The sequence below is a fragment of the Felis catus genome, chromosome B3 (assembly GCF_018350175.1).
Source record: "Felis catus isolate Fca126 chromosome B3, F.catus_Fca126_mat1.0, whole genome shotgun sequence".
In the NCBI taxonomy this organism is placed as follows: Eukaryota; Metazoa; Chordata; class Mammalia; order Carnivora; family Felidae; genus Felis; species Felis catus.
Window position 1 is genome coordinate 3,641,127 of NC_058373.1, and position 18,208 is coordinate 3,659,334.

General features: G+C 51.6%; 1 protein-coding gene across 3 annotated transcripts in view; it reads left to right on the forward strand.

Moving 5' to 3' along the window:
• BNC1 (basonuclin 1) overlaps nt 1-18,208 on the forward strand; it is a 177,989-nt gene that overhangs the window by 78,713 nt on the left and 81,068 nt on the right. The gene's annotated exons all lie outside the window — the stretch shown is intronic.

The window sequence follows — 18,208 nt, forward strand, 5'->3', positions numbered from 1 at the left end:
TCAGGTTTTGTGTCTTGAAGGCATTCCTGAATTTTATAGAGGGAATAAAGCGGATGCCATGTGAGATGTATTATTTTTTTTTTTTGCCGCGAATATTTTTTCAGAAGTGAGTCCTTCCCCGCCACCTCCTACAAGTTCCTTGACCTCTCTGAGCCTCTATTTGCCCATCCATAAAATGGGGAGAGCGACACTAAGAAGTCTCATAGGGCTTTTTTTTGATATTTATTTTTGAGAGAGAGAGAAACAGAGTGTGAGTTGGTGGGGGGAGGGTCAGAAAGAGAGAGACACAGAATCGGAAGCAGGCTCCAGACTCTGAGCTGTCAGCACAGAGCCTGATGCGGGGTTCGAACCCCTGAACCGTGAGATCATGACCTGAGCAGAAGTCGGATGCTTAACCAGGCGCCCCCATAGGGTTTTCCTTGAGGACTAAAACACTTAGAATGTTGTATCTGGCATTTAGTAACTTGTAACAAGTGTTAGCTGCCGCTGCTAGAATTGTTATTGTTACAATCATCTTTACTTTCTTATTTTTTTATTTTATTTAAATCCATAGTAATTAACATATAGTATCATAATGATTTCAGGAGTAGCATCACCTTCCTTATTTTATAGATTCTTCATAGACTCTCCTCTCCTTTGGGTATTTCTCACCCTTGCACAGAGTTTTCTTCAGACCTGTTTCCCCTCTTCCCACGAAACATGTTTGGTGTTTCCAGAATACTCCCTCCCGTCCCCTTGGCCTCAGTATTGCCATTTGACGTGGTGTGCTGTTTGATCTTAGAACAGGGACCCAGCCGCCGGAGTATATGGAGGGAGAGAGAGGAGGGATTCTTGAAACTGCATGTTTCTGCTACCAGATTCTCCACCGGGACCCTGGGCTCCGTGCGTAGACAGCCCTCCCTTCCTGCCATCACTGTGAGCCTCTCTGCTCGGTGGCCCCCCAACCCTGGGCCTGGGCTGGCAGCTTCCACAGCACCCCCTGTCTCCGGGGGCCTGAGGAGGAGCAAGGCCGCCTTATACTCCCTCTTCTAGCAGCTCATTTGCCTCTGGGGGGGGGGGGGGGGGGGCTGCTGGGACATTTGCTGTACCTTTCACCGCCCCCCCCACACCCCTCCCCATCCCCCAAGCCTCCAGCTTTGTGCTGCTTCTGAGCCTGGGCTCCCCCCTGGGTCTTCCTCTCCCTCCACCTTTTACCCCTTTAAACTAGAAGACATTTCACGAGGTCCAGGACCTGCCCCCCTTCTCCCCCGAAGTTTTGCTCCTGTATCGGGAAACTCGGTTGGTTACAGGGTGAACTTTTCATTTTGTACCATTTATTCTCAACCTAACAGAAACCCCTTGAGACTTTTTGATACTCGTTTGGCACCCTGTACCCAGCTACGAGCATGAATCCAGACTCCTCCCCCCCCCCTATTTTTATGGCTCTTCCATAATTTTCCAGTTGTGAAGAGGGGCCGTGTTACCCGCAAAGCTGAGGGTGCCGTGTTTTGCTTGTTCAACCCGAAATCTTTCTTAAGTATTTCAGCTTTGCGACGCAGCCTCTCTTCCCTGCTTGAGATGGGAGAGAGAGGGCGGGTATTTAATATTTCTTGCAAAATGTTTCAAATATCGGAGCCTCAGTAAAATGCTGTTTCTGGCACCACCCGGGGGAAATGGGGAAGCGGGGGTGAGAGAAACCCTCCCGGGGGAAAAAAAAAAAGAGCCCAGGAGGGCGAAATGTGAGTGGTTTCTCCGCAGCGATGCAGGGTCTGAGCAAGTCAGGGCTTCTGTGCAAAGCCACCATCAAGGGCTCGGACTTGCCCGCCCCGTGGGCCCAAGCCCGCTGCAGCCACAACACTCTACTATGCACAGACTCAAAAGGAAATCCATGAGCAGAGAGGAGGTCAAGGGTATGGTGGACGGCTGCTTCCGAGAGGCAGAGCCAGAATCTTCCTCATTGACAAGGGTGGAGCCCCAGCAGGTAAACCAACCTGACCAGCTGTCTGTGTGCGAGCCCGTGGCCGGCCAATGGAAGCGTGTCTCTGCAGGGCTGTGTAGGCTGCTCCCCAGCCTGAATGAGGATGCCCGTGGTCGCCAAGCCAGGTTTGCCTGTCCTGTGCAGCCTCCTGGGGACTGGGGTTTGGGAGGGGCCGGCTGTGACTCTGTCCACACCTCGTCACCTTCCTTTCTCCTACAAGGCCCACTCGGCCAGCCAGTCTCGCATATGCTTTTTGAGGTCAAGAGGCTTGCCCTAGGGGGGCCACGTGACTGGGATGGGCCTTCACAGTGTCACTCAGGACCCAAGAAAAGACAGCCCCTCCTGACTTAGAGCAGATTAGGACACATGGCCACACCTTACCCGCCTCAGGCTGGCCATGCCTGTTTGGGGGAGGCGGGCGCTGGAGGGGAGGAATGTTTGCTGAGGCTGTGATATATGGGAACTTCCAAAGGACAAGGTTGGAGCTCTGATTCCTTTGTTAACTAACAGGGTGGCTCTGGGGACTTTCTTTCCCCCTCCAGCCTACCGTCTCCTGCAGAGTGAAATGGGGACTGGACAAGACCATTTCCACGGCCCTTTGTGGCTCTAACACACTGAGATGGTACAGCATAAACCCAGACCGTGGATACCTAAAAGTCACTGTGCCAAAGGGAGAGAGGGGAAGCAGGGAACCCCGAAAGTTCTCTTTCTCCTCCTAGGGCCGTAGCACAATGCCTGGATGTGAGATACCTCTCTTCTCCCTTGCGGGAGGTCCCCGGTAGAGTGAGCACCCCCTTTGTGGTGCTGGGAAGGATCACAGGGCTGGACCTCAGTATGGAGTTTTAGGATGTTTGTGCTGGCAGGAACCCTGAGGTTTCCTGAAATTCAGGAACCATCCCTCACCTGCCACTGTGTGACAGGCACCGTGAGGAAGACCAGGGAAGTAGAAAATCCAATCTCCACCCTCAAGGCTTTTTCTGGCTAATCTGAGCTTCTGTTAGTCGCTCAACCCTCTCGTTTTCTCTTGTTTACTTCCAGGCCTTTGCACACGCTGTGCCCTCGGCCTGAAATGTGCGTGCTCTCTCTCTCTGCCTCTCGTTTTAACTTACTTATTTATTTTGGGAGAGAGAGAGAGAGAGCAAGTGAGGAAGGGGCAGAGAGAGAGGGAGAGAGAGAGAATCCCAAGCAGGCTCCGTGCTGTCAGTGTGGAGGGGCTTAAGCTCACGAACCATGAGATCATGACCTGAGCTGCAATCAAGAGTCAGACACTTAACTGACTGAGCCATCCAGGTGCTCCTGAAATGCTCTCTTTATCCCCATGTTGCTAAGACTGCTGTGAACCGTTGTGCAGGTTGCAGACTGCATAATTCTAGATTTAGAGAGGTGTGAGGGGTACCCTTAGAAATATGCAGTGCACAACCTATACAACTGTACAGCATGGCTTTGGCTGTCATCTCCACCCCATTTCTCCTGCCTGGGGGTGGCTCATAGTCATCTCAGTTTTTGGCGTCATCATTATGTTTTCTTCTTTCTTTCTGTCCTTCCTCCTTTCCTACTTCCCTCCCTTTCCTCCTGTCCCTCATATTTGTTGAGCACCTGCCATACATCAGGGCCTGGGCTAGGAGCTGGACATACAGATGGGGTCCCTACCCTAGTGGCGCTTACTTTCTTACGGAGCATTTATGTTGTTCTTCCTCTGTCTTCCCGGGCTGCAGCCACGATTGCATCTGGTGCCTACTGATTGACTGATGATGGCTCTGACTTGGGGACCTTTTGCTCTAGAACGCAGGGAGCCTGAGGAGGGCCGAAGGGGCTGAGGAGACCAACCTGAAGCAGACTGGGCCACAGTGCCACTCCCCCCAGCTTCCTGTCCTTGGGAGCACCCTGGGGCCTTTGTGAGGCTCATTAGTGAGGCCGCGATTACTATGAGGCCCAGAGCATGACTTTCCTCCTGCCAGGGAGGCCGCAAAGTTCCAGAACGTCCCAGGGAGGAATGAAGCACCACCCAGGCCTGCCTCCCGGGGCTGCAAAACAATCCTTAATGAGTCCTCTCCAGGGGAGGGTGAAGTCACCTGCAAGGAGGCAGCTAAGCCTCAGGTGTTCTCCAGGAGGCTTAAAATAGCCGGGCTCCCTCCACAAACACCTTCCAACACTGTTTAGGATGGCGAATGCCAAGAAACTAATGAATCCGAGCTTAGTGAATTAATTGTTGATGAAATAATATGAATAGTGTGCTTCCTGTTCGTCAGTCTCTACAGAAATTAATTAGCCCCGCTTGGCAGCAAAAGCAGGATCAAATTTTCAACTTAATTTATGAATTTGGCCAAATTGTCTATGGGAAGCCTTGCCTGGAGGACCTTCCGTGGCTGCTTCGTGTCCAGACAGGCCTTGCCTTTCGTAGAAGACATGACTGCTTTAAGAGAGCCCCAAAGAGAACGGGGAAGGGGGGAGGAGGGGAGGGGAGGGGAGAGGAGAGGCTCACGCTTTGACTGTGAGGCTCCAAGCAGGCTCCACGTTCCCACGTCCCGCCTCAGCCCTCCCCGGCAGCCGGCCGTGAGCCCCGGGAAGGTCTGCAGGCTGCGCGGGGGGCCGAGGGCTCAGCAACGAGGCTGACTTTCAGGCAGGGCGTGACTGTGCATTTAATTCTTCTGAGTTGAGCTGTGTGCACTGATTCCAACTGCAGGATGACGTGAGAGAAAAATACTATGCGAATGTATTTTTTTTTTGGACTATTGTAAAATAGGGGAGCAGAGCACTTACATCTTGGGCCTGTGAATTAGCACCTGGGTCCCGGAGGCCCCGGACGGAGCCCAGAGGGACTCCGCTCTTGTCACCCTGTGGGGCAGGCTCTGACCACAGAGAGCGCCTGCAAGAATCCCAACCAGCACCCCCCGCCGGGGCAGCTGAGAATCGGATGTAAATCAGCAAGCAGGGCACCCCACAGAGTGCCCGTCTCTGAACCGTGTCGGGGAGACCGAGGGGATGTGTGTCTGTCTGGGTGTGGACATGCTTCTGTTCCTAAAACACCCGCCTTCTCCTGGAGAAGCCTGTGGACCACAACGTGTTCGAGGAGGATCAGGGGATGTGTTCTAACCTGAAGCGAAAACTTCAGCGTCGGCGGTCAAGAAAGGACCAGAGTGCCCCCGGTCATTTCCACTGCTCAGAACGAGTCAGTAGTTCACGGCACAGCTAAGCGCCTATTCTGGGCGTTGGAGATAATGGCAGGGAACCAGGTACCCAAGGCCACGCTCCCGCGAAGCTCATTGTCTGTGATGAACACCAGACACAAGCTATCAGCATCTGGATTCTGATTCTGTTCAAAGGTAGACCTGTTAACATTCGGTCATGGGCCACGGGGCTGAATTCTGGGTTCTAAGTGGGTTTCTGTTTTTAAAACAAAACGCACATTGCCTAGCAGGCCCGGGCACGGTTGTCTCCCTTTCGTGCCTGGCCACTTAAATCTGTCCACATCTGTACCGACGCTCTCCGGTGCGGTCCAGGCGGGCCGTGATCTCCGAAAGGCAGCCAGAATTAGCAACCGTTTCAAGACCCGTTAAGCCGGGGCAGGAAGCCTTTTGCCCATGGCACTGGCCGTTTGTAGGTGTCCCCTGGGAGGCACACCCTTGTGGGTTTGATTCTTGACTGAGAAGCACGTCGGATCAGGCCACACGGAAGGACTCCCCTGTGTACCGAGCCCGCTGGCTGCTCCGGTCAGAAAAAGCGTGTTCAGGGGCGCGTGTTGGAGGCCAAGCTAGCGCCTGCCTCCTGCCCTGGGGGGTTCGCAGCTGCAGCCCGACTGCCCTTCCCTTTGGGAATCTGCGATGTTACTGCCAGCTCACTCTGTGACCTCAGGCTGTGTCTGCCCTTCGTTCTCCAACGGCCAGGTATATGAATCCACAGGCTCCCTCAGCTAGCCCCGCGGGAGAAGGTAAATTGCACCAGCAGAGGTGTGTGCAGGGACAGCTCCGGCCCAAGTGTCCCGGCAAAGCGCTGGCTGGGATGTGCTGAGGAACCAAAGCACCGTCTTCCTCTAGCCCGGCCCCCCCAGCTCAACGGAGGCACTGGTTCCCAACAGGTGCTTTGCTTTTCTGTTCCCCGGCCTTCACCCACCCAGGGCCTGTCTCCTGAACCACTCCCCCCGCCCCGCCCCTTCTCAAACTAAATGCCTCCCAGGCCCGGCTCACCCGCTAGCCCGCGTTGATGGAGCTGCCCTCGCCGCTCTTGAGACGCGGCCATTTGGGTGATGTGTCACCTACGAGTTTCCGCGTCCCCAAGGAGTCCCCGTGCGTCCTTAATCTTTTTGTGTCCACTGTCTTCTTCACACTGAAGACAGGCTCCGTGCGTGCCCGTTCCGTGTCGGTCCCACCCTGGGAACATTTGAGGACAAATTATTGTTTATAGACTCTGGTGAGATGTAAGGAAAGAGGTCTTAATGTTAAGTCCGATTGTGCTGAAGATCTGAATTTTCTCTTTCCTGAAAGCAAATGAGCGGTTATTCCCCTTGGGGCCCCATTGCCCAGAAATGTGATTTGGTAAGGTCTCTCCGTCTTTCCTCTCCCTCTTTCTTTCTGCCGCATATATATTATCCAACACAGGAAATGGAGACCATGGGTTGACAGCAAGAATCAGGGAGACCAGCGGTCAAATCCCAGCAGGGAGACCCTGCACCAAGTTCAGGTGGCTCGGTCGTGGACCAGAAATAATAGTATCTGTCTTGCCTGCCTGCAGGGTGGCTGTGACAGGTGAATGAGATGACGTAGGTGCACCTGCTTTCAAAGGGTCACCCCAGTGTGTTCACTGTGCCCAATTCTCCAAGCTGCACGGTACCTGTGTGTATCTATCACACATCTATCTATAAAACTCCTTATAAGTTAACGCTCTGTACAGACATGGCCAGCGGTATCGTTATTAAACTGTTCGTTGAGGGAAAAGATGAAAGAACACAGTAAAGTTGGCCGTGAGTCGTTAACACGGTCTTGAATAGATGTTGAGTTTGTATGGGACCTGGCCGTGTCGGTGCCCAGGGACGACTCCACGTTGTGTTAATTATTCCTTCATGATCTCGGTGTTTTCATGCTACCGTGGCCAAATACAAGAGATCCACCTTTTGGTAATCTGCAGACTTGCACTGGAAGTAGAGCTTAGGAGCTCTCCGTGGGAAAGTAAGTGGTCTGGTGCAAGTGATTTCTGTCCCTCATACAGATTTTATCTTGAAACAATGGCTGGGATACAGGAGCAATTATAGTTGCTCGGGTTTTGTCCCTTTACCGCTAGATACCCGGTGCCTTGTAGAGTGCCTGAACAGCTGCCCCATTTGTTTGAGAAGGAGGGTGTTCGTGGGATGTGGTGCTAACACGGGGACTGTCCAGGGAAACCTGGGGGGATTAGTCACCCTGCGGGCACATAGAAGACACTCATGTATTTGTGCATAGAAGGAAGGCAGGCAAGGAAATCGGGAAAAAATTTTGGTGCCACAAAACCCTCTTTTCCTTTAAATTTTCTAAAAATAGACCTACACGTACGTATTATAAACATTTTAATATTCATATTTGAAAGCCACTCCTCTTCACTTTCAACACCACCATGGGATAAAATGGCCCCATACCAAGCGGCCAGTACTTGTCAAACATTGCACCTGCTAGGACCACGGACAGATGGAAAGATGTCATTGGATGTCATTAGACCACATCATCCCAATTCTTTCCTCTCGACTGAAGGATTTCATTCTGAGAAAGCCCTGTAAAGTGGGGAGAAGGTACCGTGAAAATCTCATCATAGCCTGTATCACGGCACGACTGGGTTCCAAACGCAGAATTGCGACGGATGTGGTTTTCCAGGCCAAAGGCACGTAGGCCTGGAAGAGACCCTGGAGATCCCACTAGCCCCTTCTGTTACCAGTGGGAGCAGTTAGGGACGGGGCCAGTCTGGGACCACCCTCCTGACTTCCTGTGTAGCAAGCATCTCACATCTCCCTGTTGACTTCTCCTTTTATTTTCACTGCTGTTGGCCGTCTTGCCTTCAGCCGAGGGCTTTATTTATTTATTTTTTTTTTTTTTTACTGTTTATTGCGAGAGAAAGAGACACAGCATGAGTGGGGGAGGGGCAGAGAGAGAAGGAGACACAGAATCTGAAACAGGCTCCAGGCTCTGAGCTGTCAGCGCAGAGCCCTACGCGGGGCTTGAACTCACGAACTGTGAGACCCTGACCTGAGCTGAAGTTGGGCGCTTGACTGATTCCGCCACCCAGGTGCCCCTGAGGGCGTTTTTGATCAAACTGAAACCACGTATCAGTTGTAAGGATTCCGCGTGACTGCAGGCATGTGTTCCTACCTCCAGTCCAAACCTGGTCGCTCCTACGTCACTCTGCCCCCCAGAACTCTCCTCAAAATTAGGTACCATCTAGGTCTACTGAGGGTGGCTGAGAATAAACAGTACAAGAGCGTTTTTACCCACTAATCTCCACTCACCAGCATTTTTATTTATCTGAACGTCGGGGTAAACGCTGAAGAACGAGACCTTCCAAACTGGCTTCCACCTGAACTTCGTCTCGGCGTGACTGTGGGAACAGAAGCGCGTTGCAACGGAGGGGATGTAGGGAATAAGGACGCAAAGACCAGACCACTGACGTAGAAAACTTAACTAGTCTCGCAAAAAAGAGACAGTAAACTCAAAGTAACGTAAGTAATGCACTAACGGACACTGCCATGCCCTGCGATGGACTGAATGTCTGTGTCCCCCCCAAAGGTGTGCGCTGAAGCCCAGTGTGACGGTATGTGGGGGCGGGGCCTTTGGGAGGTGAGTAGGTTTAAATGAGGTCGTGAGGATGCAGCTCCCCCCCTTGAAATTTGCCTTCTGGAAGAAGGAAAAGAGAAACAGAGCTCTCTCCCCACCTTGTGTGGGCTCAACAGGAAGGCAGCAGTCTGCAAGCGGGAAGGAGACCCTTCGCCAGATGCTGAGCCCTGCCAGACCTTGGCCTCCAGGAGTGTGAATCTCGGATCTTGGCCTACCAGGAGTGTGAATCTCGGATCTCGGCCTCCAGGAGTGTGAATCTCGGACCTTGGCCTCCAGGAGTGTGAATCTCGGACCTTCGGCCTCCAGGAGTGTGAATCTCGGACCTTTGGCCTTCAGAGGTGTGAATCTCAGACCTTCCGCCTCCAGGAGTGTGAATCTTGGACCTTCAGCCTCCAGAAGTGTGAATCTCGGACCTTGGCCTCCAGGAGTGTGAATCTCGGGTCTTGGCCTCCAGGAGTGTGAATCTCAGACCTTCCGCCTCCAGGAGTGTGAATCTTGGACCTTCAGCCTCCAGGAGTGTGAATCTCGGACCTTCGGCTTCCAGGAGTGTGAATCTCGGACCTTCAGCCTCCAGGAGTGTGAATCTCGGACCTTGGCCTCCAGGAGTGTGAATCTTAGACCTTGGCCTCCAGGAGTGTGAATCTCAGACCTTCGGCCTCCAGGAGTGTGAATCTCGGACCTTGGCCTCCTGGAGTGTGAATTTGGACCTTGGCCTCCGGAAGTGTGAATCTCGGATCTTGGCCTCCAGGAGTGTGAATCTCAGACCTTCATCTTCCAGGAGTGTGAATCTCGGGTCTTGGCCTCCAGGAGTGTGAATCTCAGACCTTCAGCCTCCAGGAGTGTGAATCTCGGACCTTGGCCTCCAGGAGTGTGAATCTCAGACCTTCAGCCTCCAGGAGTGTGAATCTCGGACCTTGGCCGCCAGGAGTGTGAATCTCGGACCTTCAGCCTCCAGGAGTGTGAATCTCAGACCTTGGCCTCCAGGAGTGTGAATCTCGGACCTTTGGCCTTCAGAGGTGTGAATCTCAGACCTTCCGCCTCCAGGAGTGTGAATCTTGGACCTTCAGCCTCCAGGAGTGTGAATCTCGGACCTTCGGCTTCCAGGAGTGTGAATCTCGGACCTTCAGCCTCCAGGAGTGTGAATCTCGGACCTTGGCCTACCAGGAGTGTGAATCTCGGATCTCGGCCTCCAGGAGTGTGAATCTCGGACCTTTGGCCTCCAGGAGTGTGAATCTTGGACCCTCAGCCTCCAGGAGTGTGAATTTTGGACCTTCGGCCTCCAGGAGTGTGAATCTCGGACCTTCGGCCTCCGGGAGTGTGAATCTCGGACCTTCGGCCTTCGGAGGTGTGAATCTCGAGCCTTGGCCTCCAGGAGTGTGAATCTCGAACCTTGGCCTCTGGAAGTGTGAATTTCGGACCTTGGCCTCCAGGAGTGTGAATCTCGGACCTTGGCCTACCAGGAGTGTGAATCTCGGATCTTGGCCTACCAGGAGTGTGAATCTCAGACCTTCGGCCTCCAGGAGTGTGAATCTTGGACCTTGGCCTCCAGGAGTGTGAATCTCGGACCTTTGGCCTTCAGAGGTGTGAATCTCAGACCTTCCGCCTCCAGGAGTGTGAATCTTGGACCTTCAGCCTCCAGGAGTGTGAATCTCGGACCTTCGGCTTCCAGGAGTGTGAATCTCGGACCTTCAGCCTCCAGGAGTGTGAATCTCGGACCTTGGCCTACCAGGAGTGTGAATCTCGGATCTCGGCCTCCAGGAGTGTGAATCTCGGACCTTTGGCCTCCAGGAGTGTGAATCTTGGACCCTCAGCCTCCAGGAGTGTGAATTTTGGACCTTTGGCCTCCAGGAGTGTGAATCTCGGACCTTCGGCCTCCGGGAGTGTGAATCTCGGACCTTCGGCCTTCGGAGGTGTGAATCTCGAGCCTTGGCCTCCAGGAGTGTGAATCTCGAACCTTGGCCTCTGGAAGTGTGAATTTCGGACCTTGGCCTCCAGGAGTGTGAATCTCGGACCTTGGCCTACCAGGAGTGTGAATCTCGGATCTTGGCCTACCAGGAGTGTGAATCTCAGACCTTCGGCCTCCAGGAGTGTGAATCTTAGACCTTGGCCTCCAGGAGTGTGAATCTCGGACCTTCGGCCTCCGGGAGTGTGAATCTCGGACCTTCGGCCTTCAGAGGTGTGAATCTCGAGCCTTGGCCTCCAGGAGTGTGAATCTCGAACCTTGGCCTCTGGAAGTGTGAATTTCGGACCTTGGCCTCCAGGAGTGTGAATCTCGGACCTTGGCCTACCAGGAGTGTGAATCTCGGATCTTGGCCTACCAGGAGTGTGAATCTCAGACCTTCGGCCTCCAGGAGTGTGAATCTTGGACCTTGGCCTCCAGGAGTGTGAATCTTGGACCTTCGGCCTCCAGGAGTGTGAATCTCGGACCTTTGGCCTTCAGAGGTGTGAATCTCAGACCTTCCGCCTCCAGGAGTGTGAATCTTGGACCTTCAGCCTCCAGGAGTGTGAATCTCGGACCTTCGGCTTCCAGGAGTGTGAATCTCGGACCTTCAGCCTCCAGGAGTGTGAATCTCGGACCTTGGCCTACCAGGAGTGTGAATCTCGGATCTCGGCCTCCAGGAGTGTGAATCTCGGACCTTTGGCCTCCAGGAGTGTGAATCTTGGACCCTCAGCCTCCAGGAGTGTGAATTTTGGACCTTCGGCCTCCAGGAGTGTGAATCTCGGACCTTCGGCCTCCGGGAGTGTGAATCTCGGACCTTCGGCCTTCGGAGGTGTGAATCTCGAGCCTTGGCCTCCAGGAGTGTGAATCTCGAACCTTGGCCTCTGGAAGTGTGAATTTCGGACCTTGGCCTCCAGGAGTGTGAATCTCGGACCTTGGCCTACCAGGAGTGTGAATCTCGGATCTCGGCCTCCAGGAGTGTGAATCTCGGACCTTGGCCTCCAGGAGTGTGAATCTTAGACCTTGGCCTCCAGGAGTGTGAATCTCAGACCTTCGGCCTCCAGGAGTGTGAATCTCGGACCTTGGCCTCCTGGAGTGTGAATTTGGACCTTGGCCTCCGGAAGTGTGAATCTCGGATCTTGGCCTCCAGGAGTGTGAATCTCAGACCTTCATCTTCCAGGAGTGTGAATCTCGGGTCTTGGCCTCCAGGAGTGTGAATCTCAGACCTTCAGCCTCCAGGAGTGTGAATCTCGGACCTTGGCCTCCAGGAGTGTGAATCTCAGACCTTCAGCCTCCAGGAGTGTGAATCTCGGACCTTGGCCGCCAGGAGTGTGAATCTCGGACCTTCAGCCTCCAGGAGTGTGAATCTCGGACCTTCGGCTTCCAGGAGTGTGAATCTCGGACCTTCAGCCTCCAGGAGTGTGAATCTCGGACCTTGGCCTACCAGGAGTGTGAATCTCGGATCTCGGCCTCCAGGAGTGTGAATCTCGGACCTTTGGCCTCCAGGAGTGTGAATCTTGGACCCTCAGCCTCCAGGAGTGTGAATTTTGGACCTTCGGCCTCCAGGAGTGTGAATCTCGGACCTTCGGCCTCCGGGAGTGTGAATCTCGGACCTTCGGCCTTCGGAGGTGTGAATCTCGAGCCTTGGCCTCCAGGAGTGTGAATCTCGAACCTTGGCCTCTGGAAGTGTGAATTTCGGACCTTGGCCTCCAGGAGTGTGAATCTCGGACCTTGGCCTACCAGGAGTGTGAATCTCGGATCTCGGCCTCCAGGAGTGTGAATCTCGGACCTTGGCCTCCAGGAGTGTGAATCTTAGACCTTGGCCTCCAGGAGTGTGAATCTCAGACCTTCGGCCTCCAGGAGTGTGAATCTCGGACCTTGGCCTCCTGGAGTGTGAATTTGGACCTTGGCCTCCGGAAGTGTGAATCTCGGACCTTGGCCTCCAGGAGTGTGAATCTCAGACCTTCAGCCTCCAGGAGTGTGAATCTCGGACCTTGGCCGCCAGGAGTGTGAATCTCGGACCTTCAGCCTCCAGGAGTGTGAATCTCGGACCTTCGGCTTCCAGGAGTGTGAATCTCGGACCTTGGCCTCCAGGAGTGTGAATTTGGACCTTGGCCTCTGGAAGTGTGAATCTTGGACCTTGGCCTCCAGGAGTGTGAATCTTGGACCTTCAGCCTCCAGGAGTGTGAATCTTAGACCTTGGCCTCCAGGAGTGTGAATCTCAGACCTTTGGCCTCCAGGAGTGTGAATCTCGGACCTTGGCCTCCAGGAGTGTGAATCTCAGACCTTGGCCTCCAGGAGTATGAATCTCAGACCTTCGGCCTCCGGGAGTGTGAATCTCGGACCTTGGCCTCCGGGAGTGTGAATCTCAGATCTTGGCCTCCAGAAGTGTGAATCTCAGACCTGGGCCTCCACAATTGTTTAAGTCACCCAGTCTGTGGTACTGTGCTGTGGTACCTTAACAGAGCAGACTTCCAACCCCACACACAACATTCTGGCCTCTCAGTGCCTTGACCTCTTGTTTCCTGTGACCTTGAACTCCATGCCTAAACCACCCACTGCTGTGGCCACACCTTGGGCCAGTGACTCTCAGCCCTGACTGCATTTCAGACTCACCTGGGAAGCCTGGACTTCACCACAACCCATTAGAATCAGAATATTCCAGGGGCACCTGGGTGGCTCAGTCGGTTGAGGTCTAATTATGGCTCAGGTCATGATCTCGTGGTTTGTGAGTTTGAGCCCCACATCAGGCTCTGTGCTGACAGCTCAGAGCCTGGAGCCTGCTTCAGATTCTGTGTCTCCCTCTCTCTCTGCCCCTCCCCCACTCACACTCTGTCTCTCTGTCTCTAAAATAAACATTAAAAAATTTTTAAAAAGAAAAAAAGAATATTCCTCAAGGGGGACCTGGATCGAGAAGTGTCCTAGGGGATTCCACCAGGCAGCTGCGACCCAGAACCCCTGGGCTCAACACAGTGAAGCACATTCAAAACAATAAGACAACCTCATAGAAGAATGGGCAAAGCACATAAAACAGGTAGAAACAGAAGAAACACAGATGGCTAATAAATGTGTGGAGAAATGTTTAACCTCGCTAGTGATCAGGGAAATGTAAAGATTTTTCTTTAAAGATTACTATTTTGGCAAAGATCAAAAAGACTGATAATACCTAGTGTTAGTAAAAGTGGAGGGCACATTCTCATAAAATCTGCCACGTATCCTGAGATCCAGAAATGTCATTTCTGGTTATCTGTCCTATAGAAACGATCACATAAGTAGAAAAGTATTTACACTCAAGTACATAAAGCTGGTCTCACAGCACAATAGGCAATAGTGTGAAAGTCCAGTCATTACCGAGTAGTTCAGTAATTGTGGTACATCTATATATGGAAAACTATTCAGCTATTAAAAGAGTGGGGAAGATATAAGTATTGACGTGGAAAAATATGTTTCTATACACACACATATTGATCGTGTGGAGGAAATAAAGCAAATTTCAGAATAATATATGATATAGTCTCATTCTTGCTGGAAAAAAAAAGACTGTTCAGGGCGCCTGGGTGGCTCAGTTGGTTAAGCGTCCGACTTCGGCTCAGGTCATGATCTCACATTTCGAGCCCCGAATCAGGCTCTGTGCTGATAGCTCGGAGCCTGGAGCCTGCTTCAGATTCTGTGTCTCCCTCGCTCTCTGCCCTTCCCCCTCTCGCACTCTGTCTCCATATCAAAAATAAATAAATGTTAAAAAAAATACTTTAGGGGCGCCTGGGTGGCGCAGTTGGTTGAGCGTCCGACTTCAGCCAGGTCACGATCTCGCGGTCCGTGAGTTCGAGCCCCGCGTCAGGCTCTGGGCTGATGGCTCAGAGCCTGGAGCCTGTTTCCGATTCTGTGTCTCCCTCTCTCTCTGCCCTTCCCCCGTTCATGCTCTGTCTCTCTCTGTCCCAAAAATAAATAAACGTTGAAAAAAAAATTTTTTTTAAATAAAAAAAAATACTTTAAAAAAATTTTTTAAATAAAAAAACTGTTCTCAGTACACATAGGGGTATATTTATATGTGCATAGAAGACTGCCGTAAATATCTTTGAACAGTAATTACCCTTAGGGAATTGGAAAGGAGAGTGGGGACTTTTGCATTTTACTTTATATTTTGTGGCTGTTTTTACAATAAACACATATGCACTGTTTTTGTAATGGAAATAGTCTGGTGTGAGTTCAGACAGAAGCCGCATAAAGAAAAGCCTTCTGTGCCAGAAAGTTGGGGCTGTTTCAGGGCCATCTCTTTACCATCATTTACACTTAAAAAAAAAAAAAAAAAAGTCTTTTCAGGGAATCTCACTGCTAGGAATATTTTGGGAAAGAGACTGGTTTCTTCATGTTCTTGTTTAGGATTAATTCTCCTGGGATTTAGAAGAGATTGCCATGTGGGTGATGCATTGCTGGTGTAGAAGTTCCCAACCTGGCTGTTTTGCCGTCGATGTTTCTGTCACGTGGATGTTAGGAGACTCTTACTGTGGTCAGAGAATGAGAGGGAAAATAAAATTATGAATGTAGCCAGAACCGGGGTAGGACGCATGCATGTCACAGAGCTGGAGACTCGTGTTCTAAGTGTGCCCGTTCCCTGTGTCAGAGAGCAGAGACGATGCTAGGGTAGCACGTAAGTTTCATGTCACAAACACCTAGCATCCGACGACTGTGATGTTTGGGAGTAAGGTTGTGAAGCGTCTGAGGCCACGCTGTGGCTCAGCTGGAAAGTCCTCAAGATCAACCGGTGACGTCTGCCAGGACGCAGGGAGGGAGAACGGAGACACACGTACAATGCCAACGGGAAAGAAGTGAGAATTAAGCATGACAAAAGTTCGTCAGTAGGATGAAGACTGTGGTGTCTTTTTCTTTCCGGTTTTTCTCCTTGAAGAACAAACAAATAAACTGTGTTCTACTACCCTAATGCTGATTTAGAGTCGCCAAGAGTAACCGAAAGACTTCTCTGTGACCACCCAATCCAGTGTAATGGTGTAGATAGGCGTATGGTTGAGTTCTTGAAAACAGTGATCTGAGTTAATATTTAATTCCGGGTCTCTTCATAAAGAGTCACTCAGAAATTCTCATTAACCGACGGATGAAAATGTCCATGGCTCCCTGTGCCAACTTGAAGCAATAAATATTTATTTTTCCTGAGTCTAAATTGCAAAGGAAAGGGTAGGAATGGTTTCCTCCAGAGAGGAGGGGATGGTCGTCTGGAATAGGTACAGGAAGTGCCCTGCTCAAGAAAACGTTTTCCATATGCTCTCCACCAATTAGATTAATCTGGATGACAATGCAAAAGCCCTTAGCGTCAAACCTCATTGCAGTCAATCCCTGCTGATGTCAGCACCTGGAGAAGAGGAATTTTGAGGGGCAAAGAAGTAAGAGAGGCTTCAGCCTATCCTTGTGGCCACGTCGGCCACCACTTGCCCGCGTTGGCCTTGGGTGTGAAGTGTGCCTCGCTCGCCGCTCCTGGACTTACCATAAGCTCCTTGATGTGGTCACAGGCTTCCGTGTCCTGGCATGAGCTCCTTATCTGCCTAGAATCCCCTCTATTTCTCTGATGACCGTTCCGACTTCACTCACCTTCTCAGCTAAGTCTGCCCTGATTCCTCCAGGTGTGAAGGACCATAAGAAAGCAGAACACTCACCTTGTTTTCCCCTAACTTCTTCCACTGTTTCCCACCTACTTTCTTGACGCCGCTGTTACATCGTCATCGCAACTGGATTAGCATGAGTAGCTGTGTGCGAAGAATATGTACCATCCCTGCCCTCCTGCCTGGTAGGGCAAGCCTGTCCCTGGCAAGAGCCTGTCTCCACCCTTGTCTCCTCTGCGCACCTACACCTGTTTCTTCCTTATTATACTAGGAGGGGACTAGTGCAATACCCGTAGAATTTCTTGTAAAGTCGGGGGAGGGGGGGACTCTAAAGTATATCCTCAGCAAATGCAAGGGGCCAGCTAGGGTTTGGTTTCTCTGTAATCAAAGAAATCACCAGGGAAACATATTGACAGATTTAACTATGCGAAGAAAAAAAAATAAACACCTTGGTAAATAAAATAGCGTGGATTTTAAAAGAAAGCCATTTGAGGGGCGCCTGGGTGGCTCAGTCCGTTAAGCATCAACTTTGGCTCAGGTCGTGGTCTCATGGTTCGTGAGTTTGAGCGCCACATCAGGTTCTGTGCTGACAGCTCAGAGCCTGGATTCCGTGCCTCCCTCTCTCTCTGCCCCTCCCCTGCTCACACTCTGTCTGTCTCTCAAAAATAAATAAACATAAAAAAAAAAAAACACTTAAAGCAACTCAGCTTGAGTACATAGCTATTAAAGTTAGGATTGCATAAGCTGCTATGGTATCTTTATGAAGTGATGTTGAGTGAAAAAATATATAGGTTAGGACACTGTAGGTAGAATTTATGCACAAGTACAGATTATAAGCATGAATATTCAAAAATAAGAATTAAAATAGCAGCATGTTGGGGCGCCTGGGTGGCTCAGTCGGTTGAGCGTCCGACTTCGGCCCAGGTCACGATCTCACAGTCCGTGAGTTCGAGCCCCGCGTCGGGCTCTGGGGTGATGGCTCAGAGCCTGGAGCCTGTTTCCGATTCTGTGTCTCCCTCTCTCTCTGCCCCTCCCCCGTTCATGCTCTGTCTCTCTCTGTCTCAAAAATAAATAAAAAAACGTTCAAAAAATTTTAAAAAATAAAATAAAAAAAATTAAAAAAAATAGCAGCGTGTTGGGAGCATGAGATTGTGGGTAATTGATTGCTTTTCTTTGTTACTATTCGTTCTGTAATGAATAAAACTGGGGAGGAGGAACCCAAAGCGAAAAATCAGTTATCAGTTATCACGCCCGAGATTTAGGCTCTTAGTTGAACGATGTCAAGATGGCACTGTTTCCCACGTGGGGTCAGCTTCCTCTTAATCTTTTGAATCTCATATCCTCATATTTGTTTCCAAAAGATAAAAACTCTCCGAAAAAGGAGGTCTCCTTCCAGCAACGGCAGATATCTTGTTGCCCACCGACCTTCCATCGACATCAGTCAGATAAATACTAAGAAGATACAACCTCTCTGGAGTCACCCAAGAGCTATGCAGGCAGCCGAGCTGGGGGGTGGCGTGGGGGGTGGAGCGGAGGTGGGGCAGGATCCTGGTGAGAAGAGAAGCAAGCACACTTTTCCCCCAGGAGGCATCTGTCACCTGGAAGGCAGCCGCCAGGGAGCCGTGAGCAGGGCAGAAAGCTGGGGCAGGGCAGCTGGGAAGCTGAGCAGAACCTTTAGCAGCCTCACGGGGCTGGCCAGGAACAAATGTTCAGGGCCCACTAAGGAGGACAGGCTGTGGTCAGCATCCAGGCTTTCATCCGGGGCTCCTGGAGGACTGGAGCTCTAGGAATAAGGAAGAGCCAGGGATAGACCAGCACTCACCAGCCCTAAAGCCAACCCAGCTCTGCCTCGTGGTAAGGGATATCAACATGCTTCTGGTAGTAACTGATGATGAGCGGACAGAAGATA